General features: G+C 40.5%; 1 protein-coding gene across 49 annotated transcripts in view; it reads right to left on the reverse strand.

Moving 5' to 3' along the window:
* Window positions 1-15570, reverse strand: part of Sorbs1 (sorbin and SH3 domain containing 1) — a 227839-nt gene that overhangs the window by 136243 nt on the left and 76026 nt on the right. Inside the window, exon 1 of one of the 49 annotated variants that reach the window (XM_087184964.1) lies at window positions 12958-13191. The exons of 47 other annotated variants lie outside the window; for them this stretch is intronic. The gene's annotated coding sequence lies outside the window, so the exon portion shown is untranslated. Of the gene's footprint in view, window positions 1-2402; window positions 2428-12957; window positions 13192-15570 lie in introns of those variants that run through there. One more of the 49 variants, XM_021253089.2, reaches the window with a different exon arrangement.

The raw sequence follows: 15570 nt of genomic DNA on the forward strand, positions 1-15570 counted from the left end.
GGTCACCCTCCAAATCCCAAGTGACTATTTGAGTCCAGCTGTTTACTCCCTTGACTTGGCTTTTGTCAACTCAAGGTGTCAGAATACCCCAAGTTCCAATAAACACAGGGCTCTTTTTACCACTGGCAGAAGTTCTGGAGGGGAAAGGCAAGAGGTTTTTGTCCAATCTTCGGCCAAAGTTTTAACAGAGAGGCAGTATTCTCCAGGGTCCAGCAAGGCAGTGACAGGGAACAAAGTTCAGAGAACACTAAGTAAATGGGCCCATATAGGTGGCCCCCAACTGTTCCCTTGTCCTTCTGTTGCTAACCCTTGACAATTCTGTGCTTTTCTTTAATACTGTGCTTTTCTTCTGTGCTGCTTCTCCTCATCTTCCCTCAGAGCCACAGTGATTAAGAATGTAAGCTGATCTTCAAATATCAGCTCTACCACTTACTAGCTATGTGACCCTGGGCAAATTACCTCTGTTTTTTCCTCTATAAAATGGGATAAACAGCATTTAGCTCCTGTAGTGGCTAAACACTTGATTGGGACAATATAGGTAAAGCACTTAGAAGCACCTGGCAGTGTAGGGTAGGAGGGGTTGAAAAATGACAGCTATTACTCAGAGCACTTCTGGTCCAGCCCATTCTTTATCCCTTAGATATAACAGCTTCTGGATCATATATTTTGCCTCAAGCCAGGTGTCTGAAAGTGAGTCTGAGTACTCTGCATTCAGGTCCTTTCTCTGTTCATTACAGTGCTCTACTTTTGTATGACGGTCAACAATATGTTTAGAATTTCATTTTGTTTTGTTTTTAATAGTTTAATATATCTAAGATGGAACTTCTGAAATTCCCAGGACTAAGAAATTCACACTTACTTAAAACTATCTCAGTAGCTTACATGGTGAAATATATTCAATAAAAATGACTGCTGGGTTTGTTTTCTTGTATGGGATCTTAGAAAGTCTAGTTTGATACCTTCATTAGATACATGAAAAAGCAATCCAAGTGGGAAAGGAAAAGCCCACTTGCAAAGTCAGAGTGTAGGATCTGGACAGAAATGAAACCATAGCTTCCACTCACCAGCTCCATACTCTTTCCCCCAAAAGATGCAGCCCTCAGTCCAACACAGTAAACCAGCTTCACCTTTCTATACCACAGATGGTGGGAAGAATGTCATGTTTGAAGAGGAGCAAAATTCTTTATTTGCTGCAAATATTCTTTCTGAATTTTAACAGTGTTTTAGACATCACAAAGAGGCAATAAATATGTTGTTGATTTAATTTTACATTAAAAAGGCAAGTGATACCAAGAAATATACCCTTGCTCTGGGAATTTCTTCTATATACAAAGACCTGCCATTCACAAACAATTAACAGATATTCTGGATAATGAAATTTACTGATTCACTAGGAAGTCCAACTTTCAAAGAATAAAAAATATCATGAAATAAAATATGCTAACATCCTTCATATATTTTATCTTTCTAGAGACTAAAAGGCATTTAGAGAGCATTACTTTAGGCATTAATGACAATGATCCTGGATTGAACCACATATTCCACTTAGTACAGCCCTGGGTTCAAATTTTCCATCTCTTCATACCAGTAATTAAAATTCTCCCCACATTCCAATTTTTCAGAAATTCATAAATGAATAAATCAAGTCAGCAAGCATTATAAATAAAAATAAGCTAAGTCATAACAGACTGAAAAATCAGAAAATGCAGGCTGGCAAGCTTATCTACAGAAGCCTGTGCACATGAGAGGAATTGATTATGCCTACTGCCACACATATACGTGGACTTGTAAGAGCCCCCACTATGGAGCCAATGTGGCAGCAGCTTAGCTTGAGCAACGATGCAAACTCTACAGCCAGAATCATGAATTACCCATATTCATAAGAAAGAAGCAAATGACAAGAAAGGTGCATATCACAGATTTCTTCTAAAAAAATTAACATCAGGCAGAAAGGCAGGGCAAGGAGAGGATGGGAGTTGAAAATGACCAAAGTATGTTATGCACATGTAAGAATCTGCCAAAATGAAACCAATTAATATGTATAACCAATTTAAAAAGGAGTGGAGAAAATAAAAATACAAATTTAAAATGAAAAATATCAATTTTAAAGTAATAAATATGAAAAGTAAAAGAAAAAAACTTGCTAGATAGTATACTCTGAGTTCAGAAAACACCAAAGTCAAATTATCATCAGATTGGACCATCTCAAGCTGCCTTTTTAAAGTCAAAAATAGTCAAATACTGGAAATATCACACTGTCCAAACACATAGCGTTATGAGGAAACATAAAACCTTGGTCGTCAAGGCCAGTCTCAAACATGGCTTTAAGAAAATCATCTATTTTATAGTGATTTTTATCAATGAGTCCTGAAGCAGAAAAAGTAAGGGGATTTGGGGCTTACCTTAGTGTTAGTTACCAAAAACTTCATTGACTAGAATTCTTCATTTTCTGAGCATTTCTATTAAAGTTTTACTGTAGAATAATTTATGAGATATCCAGGCAGGTTGTGGGGGTGAGGGGGTAGGTCTGACATTTAAGGTTATTCTAAAATATCTCTTTTGTAAAAAGTCAGAAGTGTGGCAAGTTTGAGTCTTGCTCAGGCCTGGGCAGAGTTATATTCAGCAGTCTGGGGCAGGGAGCTGGCACAGCTTCAAAGCTGCAAGGCCTAGGCTGGCTCTCCTTGTACCCTGAAGCACTATTGGGCAAAGACAGCATCCTTGTTCCTATCTGGGGCCTCAGCCTTCTGTTTGAGCTTCAAGGTTCCCTGCTGGCTGAAGAAATATGCAAAATATTTCCATGAAGGACCTGCTGTGTGGAAGCAACAGGAAATAAAGATTTACTCCAGAGATTCCCTGCTAACCAAGAGGTGGGGGTCCATCTGAGAATCACAGTTTTCCAAGCAACTTGTTATTTTTACCAGATGTTTTCAAAGTCAGGTCTTGTGCACAGTATTTAAAAGATATTTTTATTATTTGGAATAGAAAGAACTTAACCATAAGAAGTACCGTAACTGACCATTAACAGCCAACTCAAATTCAAACTGACATGAGGGAAAGAAATTCCCACGGGAAGATGACTTTTAAATTTTCTTAGGGATTAAGAGAAATTACTCAAACTTCCTGGAGTGAAATCAATTCTTAGATCTTCTAACAAAGGTGTAGACTAAAGAGACTTCTCTGGCCCAGTATAGCCCATATATAAAAACTGGGGTCTCAGATTCACCCTCAGATCCTATAGTGACCTCTTCTGCCAATTGCTTGCCCACCCACCACCCCATCTTCATTTGGCTAAACCACCCATGAGTAGAGCACCCTTTCATTCTACTCCCACTGCCAAACGCTCCTAAACTGTGACACACATCTGAAAATTTTTCTTTCCCAGCCCTTATAAGCCCCTCATGTCCTTCCATAGGCTTCCATCTTCTCTAAAAAGATTATTGGGGATGACCAGATCCCACAAAATGATAGATAACAGATTTCCACAACTCCAGATTTCCACAACTCCAACTGATCTAGCTGTGGAACTGCATGTTTACAATCTTTATGTCTTCCCTGTATATGTAATCTGCACACTTTTGTTAATTTTTATATTTGCCTAAGGTGCTACTTTCTCTTGCCTACTGATTTCCCAGTATCACATACCTAACTCAGAAAATGCGCTTCTAGAAAGCAGTGTTTCAGCCTCATTGTATAGAGAAAGACTGAAGGAAACAAGTGCTCTACCTAAAGGGATGTGTAGTAGAAAGCGTAAAGCTACAGACCTGACAGCATTGTTTGAATTCAGCCTCCTGGAACTCTGGATGTAGCTTAGTGGTGCCACATCTGCCTGGCAAGTGCAAAGTTCTGAGTTTGATCCCTGGTGCCAACAAAAAAAAATTCAGCCTCCTTGATGTCCTACCTACAGTCCAAGGGTAATTTGCTTTGCCTCTTTGAGCTTTCTTCTTCTGCAATGTGTGAAATAACACCATCTATCTTTTGGAATTATAATGATGACTGAATATGGTATGCATAAAACACTGGGTACAGAGAGAAATCGAGTCCTGCGTCACCACTGTTGCTTTTCTAAAGCCCTGCCCACATCTTTTATAAATAGTTCCTTTACTAAAATCTCCTCAAATTACCTGATTTGAATGTGTCATATGTTTCTGCAAGGTCTCCAATATGCAAAGTAAGTTTCCTCATCTTCCCTACCTCACCTATAATATACCATTTTCTTCCTTAAAAATAACCTGTTTCTTTTAAAAATATAACCCTTTACTCTTTGATGTGTAATTACTTCCATAATGTCTCCATTTTCAATGCTAGCATTGTGTGTGGCTTAACCTGTATCTGAAGTTTTGGAATTTTTCTCTGATTTATAAGGTCCTAAATTCTCAAAGCTCAAAGCATTCTTAGATAAGGCAAGCATTTCCCAAAATGAGTTCCAAAAGCCACTGTTCCAGAAAAGTGAGCAGGTGTGTGGTAGAAAAGATGTTCTGGAATCTAGTAAGTTTGCAACATCCTTCCAAGACCACTCCCAAAGGCCCCCAGTGACACATTTAGGTATCTGAAAAGCCTTGCCATAAAGGATGAGATAGAGGGTAAATGGAGAGGGGAGGGAAGTGGGAGGGCACAAAGGAGAGAGGGAAGAAAGGAAATTTTTTTAAAAGAAAAGAAAAATCTTACCTAAATTAACTAAAAAAGCATTTAATTCTTAGACATCATTAAAAACCTACAGAACACGTTTTCTATAAAATACATCCAGAAGGTAACAGAAGAAAGAAAAACTCACTTTTCTAAGGTCAGTCAGATGTAAATAGTAGAACTGGGTTGAACCCCGGGTCTCTCAGCCCCCAACCCCCACTATACCAGAGTCTCCAGACTGCAGCACACACCAGAAACACCTGCAGAGCTTGTTAAAGCACAGATAGGTGAGCCCATTCCCTGACTTTCTACATTACTGGGTCTGGTGTGCATTCCTAGCTAGTTCCCACATGCTGCTGCTGCTGCGAAACCCACTGGGAGAAGCAGCAATCTAAACCCACCTGCAGCAAAAACAGAGAATGGCAAGTGACTTGCCAAGACACAAACATGTAAAAATGCCTAAACAACAATAGGTTCAATATATAACAATGCTACACACAGTACTATACCTAATTTCCAGTCAAACAGCCCACAAAGAAATACAGAAATTGGGACAGTGGGAACTGTGCTAGATCTTGAAGCAATGGGAGGCCTGAAGAAGAAAGAGAGGAATGGCCAGAGCATTCCAAGTGGAAACAATAGCTCCTATTACCCCCAAGTTTGGGTTTGTAGAATGCAGCCTTTGGAGCTGGGACCTGTCCTGCATGCCTTTGGAGAGTTCTCCATTTGCATGAGTGTGCCAGCTATTTCAGAAATTCAAAGCTAAACACATAATGCTAAATAGAGTAGCTACTATCAAAATAAGATGCAGAGGAGCTAGCAAAGATCTTCCTATTCCCTTTGCATCTGTAGCCCGCCCCTCCCCCCCAGCCCCACTGCCCCCTCTGCCCAGCTGCCCAGGATCCCATCTCTAATACAGGAAACCAAGGACCAAGCTATACTGGTCACTAGGTCTGGAAGCCAACTGGCTCATGCTTTTCAGATGGCCTGAAACACCATTTTCTCCTTTCTCCTCCAACATGTTTCACAAAAGCAACAAGGAAATGGAAGGAGGATGAGCATGGGATCTGTGTAATCTAGGAGAACAGACATAACCCACAAACTCAAAATCCATGTTATGACTTCTAAAAGCCACTAAGAATGATTCAGAATCATGCAGAGTTAAGTTATCTTGGGATGCCTGTGTTTCCACAGTATATGAAATGACAATACTAGCTACTGCATACAAACCTGTTGACATGCTCAGCAGTTTACACAGACTAGTGTTTTTAATCAATCACTTCTACCAATAAGACAAATATTACCTTACAATGAGGAAAATGAGGCACTGAGAGTTTAAGTAACTAGCCAAGACCATAGTGTTTGAAAGTAAAAGGAGAAACTAGTTTGTAAACCAAGGCCCCTGAGCTCTAGAGTTCTGATTTTAACTCTGGGATAGACTGTCTATCCAGAACAGATGTACAAGGTTATTTATTATACTATGGTTTTATGGGCAAAATATTAAAATACCCTATATACCATCATAGGCAATTGTTTATATGTATGACACATCTACTCAATGGAAAACTAGTTAGCTGTAGCTGGGCATAGTGGCCCACATCTATAATCCCAGCATTCTGGGAGGCTGAGACAGGAGAATTGCCAGTTGCCTGAGCAACCTAGGAAGACTTTCTTAAAATAAATAAATAAAAAGTGCTGGGGGTGTAGCTCAGTGTAAAAACCCTGGGTTCAATTCCCAGTATAAGAGAGGAAGAGAGGAAAAGAGGAATGGAGGGAGGGAAAGATGGAAAAAGGGAGAAAAGAAAAATAAAGGAAAGACAGAAAGAAAAAACAGGCTACCTACTAGAATGAAGTAGCTCAATATGTTAGGTGGAATGATCTCCAAGATTAATGGATCATTAAAAGAACATTAAAAGAAATGAAACAAAACAAAACAAAAAACCCAACTTTCAAAATACTGTGGATGTAATTTGTATGGGGAAAATATAGATACGTACTTAGAAAATCCTCAGGATAAAAAAAAAGAGAATGGTGTCCAGCACTGCCTTTGAAGAAAGACGCAATACAAATGACATGAAAAACTTACTTTCCACTGCAAACTAATTTTTAAATTTTGCATATGGTCATTTGTCATCTATTAATCTAAAACAAATTCAAAAACAAAACTGTTTTCCAACCTAATTTACAGTGGGCTAGGAATATAGAGCAAAAGTGATCAGAATAGTCTCTATGACAAAAATCCTCTATTATTTCCACAGAGAGAAGTAATTTCCTTTAGTTTTTCATAGTAGAGGTTCTAAGTGCATAAAACTACCACCCCATCCCCAAATTAATGCCATCTACTTCTTCAAACAAGATAATTGTTTCTTTAAAAGGCAGTACATTCCGCCTCCTGCCTTGAAAGCACAAGGTCCTGAGTTCAATCCCCGGTACCATGAAAACAAAACAAAACAAAAAAATAAAAATAAAAGGCAGTAGACATATAGTAGAAAAGAACTCCCTGTATAGATTATAAGAGACACATCAATGTTTGCATATGGGGTATGTATGAGAGATGCCAGAAATGGCCCCAAAATAAAGTAAAATAAAATAAAAGATGACAGTTAACAAACTATCATAGCCACTATGTGGCTAAAATAAAAATGGGCATGTTACCTCCACGTCTCCCCCACACACACAAACACACACACAAACGAAGTCTCTTAGGTCTTATAAAACATGCAAGGCATCCTGCCTTGCCAAATTTAAACAGGGATATATTTTTAAGCTACTATAATTAGTTCCCATTTGTCTATGAATCAGCCTTTATGAGGCAATAGCATTTAAGCCACATCAGATGAAATACGAAACCACATCATGTCTGTTTATTATTTTAAAAAGGAGAGGGTGCCAAATTTCTTGCAACACTCAATTCAAACACTGAAATTTGAAGGACAGAATGTCCTGTTGTCCACATTTGAAGATAGGAATATATTTTCATCTAACACATCAGCCCCAGGTTCAGCTGGCAACAAGAAGGAACTAAATTGCAGAGCTCAAAAATAGGACTTACGTACTAAAGCACCTTTCATTGCTCATATAGGATATTTATATTTTAACCCCTTATGTTGCAGTATTTTTTATAAGTTTCCACGTTTGTGAACAAATGTGAAAACTCTTTAAAAATGTCTACTGAAGTGACAAGAGATGGACAAATGTTTTAAAGCTATTTTTACAATGCCTGATGAATTGTTTTCCTAATTAAGTTTCTCACAAGCAATAAAGAGTTTTGACCCCAAATGTAAAAGTGGGGTAAGAAGGAGCCTTCCTGTTTAGCCTGGGCTTCTTCCAAGGGAAACAGATCCTCTGAGGGGGTCTGAAATCAGGTATTAAAGTACAATAAAATCCTTTGATCTCCAACAGAAGTCTGGCCAGAAACAAGGCAGTAACTAAGGAGTTAGAATCTGGAAGAGGTGTAAATGGCCTCCTTAGTGAGTCACAGTCATAAGAGAGCTCAAAGCCGTACTCTACAGAGAATGTTTGTCAGCAGAAGACCAGGAATGGGTGGCACAAGTGAATGAGGGTGGCAGGGGAGGTAGTCTAGAAGCAGATACCCTTTCTCACTTGTCTCCAGTTTTATAGCATTAAAGGCTTAATATTTTCATGCATGTCCATCTGCCCTTCCCAGATTTTATCTGCAGCTACTTTTACAGCAAGGACCATGTTTCCCTCACCAAACCACTTTTATCCATCAGAACGTCATTTTCCCCCACAAATTCATGATCAAAATAACAATAAATTGGGCCGGGGATTTAGCTCAGTGGTTTCACCGCCTGCTGCACAAGCGTAAGGACCCGAGTTCAATGCCCGGTACCCAAAAAAAACCCAAAAAGCAAAAAAACCAATAAATTGCCAGTGGGCGGGGGTGGGTAATACTTGTCCAGTGTTAAACCTCTCAGGAATTCTATAAGAACAAAAAGGAAAGAAATACTTTTACAATTTTAAAAATTTAGCAAATGGTTATATAGTGCTTTCTCATGGTAAGCATGAGGTACTTTATAATTCTTACTTTTTTTTTTTTTGGTACCGGGGATAGAACTCGGGTCCTTGCGCTTTTGAGGCAGGCAGCGGAACCACTGAGCTAAATCCCTGGCCCTATAATGCTTACTTTTAACTGTCTTCTGATAAGGATACTATTATTATCACTGTCTTCACAGATAAGAAAACAAGGGACGAAACAAATGCGATAACTTGCCTGGGCTTGCATAACTGGTTAAGTGGGATCTGAACTTTAGCAGTCTGAGTCCAGAATATGCGCTACTATACCTTACAATATAAGCCTATCATCATCATCAATATTGTATTACTATTATATTATCACTACCTTCACATTAATATCCATTTCACAAATGAGAAAAATGAGGATCAGAGTGGTAAATCACAAACCAAGACCACAAAGCCAGCAAATGGCAGCGCCACGATTTGAAACTAAGTCTATGTGACTTCAGACTTTTAACCACAAAGTTAATAAACTTCAATCTCCAAATCTACAAATATTTACTCTGCATTTACTGTGCTCCAAACTCTGTGTTCTAAAATACTTTTTTAAAAAAAGATAAGGCGGCAGTCCTTCCCCTCACCATTACCTCAGCTGAAAGGTTTTCCCATTACCTCCAGGATCAATCAGCCCCTCTCCAAGGCAAAGTCCCAGCCACAAACAGCAGGTACCCAGTGGTAGCTGATCCCAATAAGGATGATGATGACAGGAATATCTTAAATGCTGGCCTATATCTTCCAAAGAGATTTAGACTGCTCAATTTCTAGGCGGAATAACCCCATAGGGCAGAATGCTAAGTACTGTGAACAGGTGTGGCCTACCTCAACAAGTGGGACAATTTCTGGTACTTCATTCCTACCAACCTTTCAACTCCTAAGATAGGGTGACCTGCTCAACCTATTTCTCCCTGAATTTTTCTGGCAGTGTCCTATCCCAAGAAACTCCTCAGTCAGCCACCCTAACAGGTAGCTTTATACTCTTGATACCCACCACATGGAGTTGTTCCAGTCCAGTGCCTTACAAATAAAAGGCATGCAATATGTCTTAGTTGATTAGCTGAATGGTACAATATTTTATTATTTTCGAAGTACACTCAATTCTACTATGTTGCCAAGCAGCAGTCTCTGAAACTGCTGAAAGGACCATGTGAGAATCATTTTAATTAGCACTTTCCTTGTTTGTATGCAAATGTACATTCCTAAAGAGACTTCTTTAAAAAGCTTTCCTTAAATCAAACATCCTTCACTGTGTAACTTCTCTGTAAATCCTGTTCCATAGACAGTAAAGGGATAAATATCAATACACTCTAAGTCTTAATGATCCTGAATCATGAATTAGAATGCTTTTCTCTATAGGAATGACAAGTCTGAAACGAAAACTGTAACATACTTCCAGGCACCAGAACAGAGCTCCTCCTTGGACTTAAGACATCCCAAAAATAGGATGAGCAATCCCAAGAGAGGGCATTGTCCGAAAACCAAGTTATAGAATAGTGGACCAGCTTGGCTGCCAGGGTCCCTCTGGATTGAGGGTCTTCATGGTCATCATGGACTTCTTAACCTCCTCCCCTCTTTTCCCTTCCGGACATTCTTTCTGCTCAGGCAGTTGTTCTTTCTGCCAGCCCATCCCTGTCCTGTTCCTTCCCTTCACCTCTGACCTGGGAGCTGGGAGGCCTTAGTCCTGTGCGGCCACTCAAGGAGAGGCCTGATATTCTAGAAATGCTCAACTCTGGTGGAGGTATGGGTGGATCCTGTCCAGCCCAGTCCAGCCCTGGGTGAGAATCCTGAAGAGCTGGTCTCTTGGGGAGCAAGAGAGCAAGACTGGGAAGAAAAATTCAGGGTGCTTGGCAAGGCTAAATCCTGTCATGAGGCACTACCTTAATATTGCTTGGTTGTACCAGGCAGCCCAGAGAGCCAGTCACAAAATTGGAGGCAGCAGAATGATGAGAAGCAAAGCTCTTGAAAGGGCAAATGGGGAGTCCAAAGTTATCTGAACTCTGAGGAAAACTCTCCTGTCCAAAGAGAGTAGAGAGATCACAAGCCAGGAAAGCTCTGGAAAGCCAAAAGCCATTTAAAAAGCTACAGAGCACTCCTAGCACTGGAATGCAGGCCAAGCATTTGCAATTCTGGCCCACAAGAAGGATAAGAGTCCAAACTGAACAAAGGACAGTAACATTTACTGTCCAGAAGATGACAAAAAGACTAAGATCTGGGATGAGTTCAAACATGTGAGATATGTGAATTCCTTTCTGAGAACAGTAGTTTTCATGTTTTAATTTGTTGCTGGTAGTGTTTTAAAGCTATGATCAACAGCTGGGCATGGCAGCACATGCCTGTAATCTCAGCACTCCAGAGGCTGAGGCAAGAGGATTGCTGAGTTCAAGGATAGCCTCAGCTACACAGTGAATTCAAGGCCACCTTGAACTACATAGCAAGACCCTGTCTCCAAGGAAACAAAGAAGGGGGGAGAGAGGGAGGGATGGAGGGAGGAGGAAGGGAGGAAAAGAAAAAGCTATGATCACAACAAAAAGAAAAGCAAACAGATAACAAGCCTGCTAGAGGTGACCAGTATACTATGACAAGAGAAACCACCCCATACTGTTTCTACAACATCTATCTAAGAGAACTCTTTCTGGAAAGAGGAACTCTGGTAAGAAGTGACTAAAGTGGAAGACAGGTATGAAGCTAGAAACAAAGCCACAGCCACTTTAAGTTATGTCAGGTTTTCAGGCTCAGATGAATCACATTCATGAATAGCTAAAAGAACATGCCACTGTCAATGATGAATCACTGTCAGTAATCCTTCAGAAACTTCTGAGAATAGTGGTGAAAGATGAGAAACTAAATAGTTAACAACAACAACAAAAAAGGTTCCAGAGGTATACATCAAAAAGCTGGGAGGGGCCAGGAATTTAGCTCAGTGGTTCCTCTGCCTGCCTTGAAAACGCAAGGTCACAAGTTGGATCCCTTTTACCAAAAAAAAAAAAAAAACCCTTGGAGTTGGGTACAGTGGTAGCACCTATAATCCCAAACATTCTGAGAAGTTAAAACAGTAAGATCCCAAGTTCAAGCCCAGCCTGGGCAACTTAGTGACTTGGTGAGACCATGTCTCAACATAAAAAACCAAAAGGGCTGGGGATGTAGCTCAGTGCAAATGGGTTCAATCCCCAGTACTGAAAAAAAAGGAGGCTGGGAGAAGGAAGGGGGAGGGTGAAGGAAAAAAAGGAAGAGGAAGAGGGAGGGGCAGGAAGAGGAGAGGAGAAGGAGGGGGAGGGGCAGGAGAGGAAGAAAAATTGGCAAAAAATTCTAGCCTGCAGAATTAAATAGATGGATATATAAGAAAAGAACACGGCAATTGCCATGAACTGAAACAGGTTCACTATGAATAAGTACCAAGTTAATCAATTTCCTCCTTTTACGTTAATTTATTAGACAAATAGTTCAATGAATATAAATTCACTTCAGCCAGACTGTAACAAGAGCTCCACGACATCCTTGCGAATATAATGAAAGAAACATGAGCAATTAGGCAGATTTATATAGAGATGGTTAAACTATCATCCCTTTAGTATCACTATGTTCTTCAGGCATTTGGATTTAGGCCTGTTCCATACCTTTTGGTCAACGATTCATGTCTAGAGGTGACAAAATAAAGGAGGGATCACTCCCTTGTTAGACACCAAGAGCTTGATTTTAAAGTGCCTTACAGGTTATAACATGAATTAAATCTCACAAGATGAGGGTCAGGGATTTAGCTCAGTGGTTCCGTCACCTGCTTTGCAGGTGCAAGGTCCAGAGTTCGATCCCCAGTACCAAAAAAACAAAGCAAAACAAAAAAAAAACTCACAAGATGAAATTTAAAATGAATATATGTAAAATCTACATGTTGCACGGGGAAAGTGGGGAGGGAATAGTATTTAGGTAGACTATATGCTTTACACAAACCAAGGGTGGACAATATGTTTTACACAAACCAAGAAGCTGAAGGAGCTACTAGAAAAGAGGAGTAAAGTCTTGGCTATATTACGGTCCTTATCACAGTCCTCAGGCAGCTTCAGGACAGGCTTCTAACTCTCCTATTCAGAACTACAGTTCCCTGGCATTACACGTACCCATGGAACTTGAGGCCGGAGCCCACAGGAGTCCACCACTTAGGATACTCCTTCAGGTCGTAGCCCAGCAGTATGATGGCTGACATCTTAAGAAATACCTACATGTTAAGGCTTGTTACTTTCTCATCACCAAAACATAATACCAGACAATCACAACTTTAAGTAAGAGAAGTTAACTCTGGCTCACAGTTTATAGAAGTTTCAGTCCAGTCAGCTGACTCCAAGGCAGGACAGCATGGCAGAGGGGCATGGCAGAGGAGAAACAGCTTATGGTCTGATGAGGCAGGAACCACAGCAAGAGAGAATCCAAGGTAGGAGCAGGAAGAGATAAACCAGACCACACCTACATTGACCCACCTCTTCCGGGCAGATCCCACCTCCTAACAGCAAGTCAGCTATAAGCCCCCATAATCCGATCACCTTCCAGAAGCCTCACCTATGAGCACATAAGGCTTGGGGGTGGGGGGGACATCTACATATAAACCATAACAGCCTGCTATAGACAAAGCTGATTCTGTATCACGATTGTCATTCTCCCTGGGTGTGGTGATGCATACCTATAATCCCTATACTCTTGGAGGCTGAGGCAGGAACAGTACAAGTCAGAGCCCAACCTGGGCAACTTAGTGACTTAGTGAGATCCTGTCTCTAAATAAAAAATTAAGAAAGGGCTGGTGCAAAGGCCCTGTGTTCAATTTCTAGTATTACAAATAAAGATAAACAGATTGTCATTCTCATAACTAGCCAGCATAAGGACCACTACCAACAGGCAGTGGAGGAATGTCAGATGCCTTTGAAATTTGATGACACCCTTCCCACTCAGTGACCTATGACTGACAAGCAGCAATCTCTGAATGGAAACGCATGGCTGGAACTCCTTAGCTCATCAGCCAAACAAGTATTTTTGGAGTTATTTTTTCCAAGGAAGGGGATGTCCCTGAAGGAAATAAGTACATGGCAAGCAGAGAATATAGCAAATCAAAATACTTCCTGATATAATGAAAATCCTTGGCTAATGTACTTACAACTCAATGCCTGGAACTCAAGACCAGCTGAGGGAGGATCAGAGGATCCCTTGTGGCTGGAAGCCAAGAAGGTCCAAAGTGGCTTCAGAAATCCCTAAGACCAAAGATGCTGGAATTGTTCCAAGCCACACAATTTCTGAGCTAAAAGGGACTTTGTACAACATGTAGTTCTTATTTAAAAATAAAAGAAAAAGTGAGGGAAATATAGAACCTCACAGGGGAGGCAGTGTTGCAGAGCTCCTTAGTAGTGAAGGGCTTAAAAAATAAATAAAATACAGTAGTGAAGGGCTTAAAGACTGGCCTCCAGAGTTCTTTTCCCAAAATGGGCAATTTTATCCATGTTATATGGTTAGTTAACAGAAAAGTCCAAAGATTCACACCTGTCACTTCCACCCGCAATGCTCAGTCCCTGTATTCTTCGGACCAAGGATGACAGGGAGAGAGCTCAGATGATCTGCAGTGATCTAGAACCAAACTCATAAAACTCTGTCATCCATGGACAGGTGATAAAGGAAGGAGCCACATCTCACTCTCAGTCATGCTTACAATTTAACCCTAAACAGAATATTCTCAAGTCAAGTGTTGCCCAAAAGCTCAGAGATAAGTTTTGGTGGTGGAAAATATATAAACAAGCATTTCTAGACACCCCATCTTGTATACCAATAATGGGTCTGGAAACCAAGATTCACTTGTTTAAAAAACTGAATACAAAATTGTTCAGACAAGTCCTCCACTACCTCTATGGTTTTCCTTTTTCAGTGCTCTTCCAGTTCTTCTGCTCAGACCAAGAAGGAAACTTCCATTTTACACTACTAGTCTCTAACACATGCTAAACTATGGCAAACTGGAGACAGAAGTAGCTATGACAGCAGCCAGAAAGGGACAGACGCTGAATATTTGAAACCACAAACTCTGAATCTGCAATTCCTCTATTTACTTAGAAACGGTTGCTGATGCTTAGCCTGCCCAAAGATAAACTAGGACAAATCCGGAAAGGGAAGGGGAAGCAGTGAGGTAAGGGCTGTTGTAAACCTGGCACCAGACAAAGGAAAAGCTCCTTGCATTGTCAGGACAGTTTTCCTCCCCAGGAGAAAAACTAGGCAATGTAACACTATGAATAGTGACATTAAGCTATAGCCACACACTAAGCAGAGGCAGAAGCTGCCATCTTCACACAAGAGGAACTGCACATTCGTATCTCAGATATCAGATCAGATCCAGTTCTCTGTGGACTACAAAGTAAAAGAGTTAGAGTAACCAATCCTATGGTTTTCTTTCAGTTCTTTTTCTTTTTTCTTTTTTTTTTCTTTCAGTACTGGGAATTGAACTTAAGGATGTCCTTGTCTTTATTTTGTTTTTGAGACAGGGTCTCACTAAATCACCCAAACTGGGCTGGAACTTGTGATCTTCCTGCCTCAGTTCCCCAGAGTGCTGGGATTACAGGTGTGTGTCATATGCCTGGCTGTTTTTTTCCAGTTCTACCATTCTGTTATACTACTAATAGTCCAGTAAAGAAGTTATGCATCTATTCTGCAAGCATTTCTTGAACACTTTTGTGTGCTGGGTGCTCTGCAAGGTACCAGGGATATCTTGCTATCAAGGAACCTTCCAACCCACAAACACTAGAAGCCCATAAACAAGCCTCTAAGTGTAGACAGGATGAAGGGACCCAAAAAAGAATAGATTAGAGAACAGAGTTGGAATCAGCTTCACCAGAGTGATTCCTGGGCTGGCACTTTAAGTAGGAGGTTATCAGCCCAGAGAAAAGGACGAAA

The sequence above is a fragment of the Heterocephalus glaber genome, unplaced genomic scaffold, assembly GCF_053883595.1.
Source record: "Heterocephalus glaber isolate CG9 unplaced genomic scaffold, H.glaber_assembly_v1.0 deba00001497, whole genome shotgun sequence".
Lineage (NCBI taxonomy): Eukaryota > Metazoa > Chordata > Mammalia > Rodentia > Bathyergidae > Heterocephalus > Heterocephalus glaber.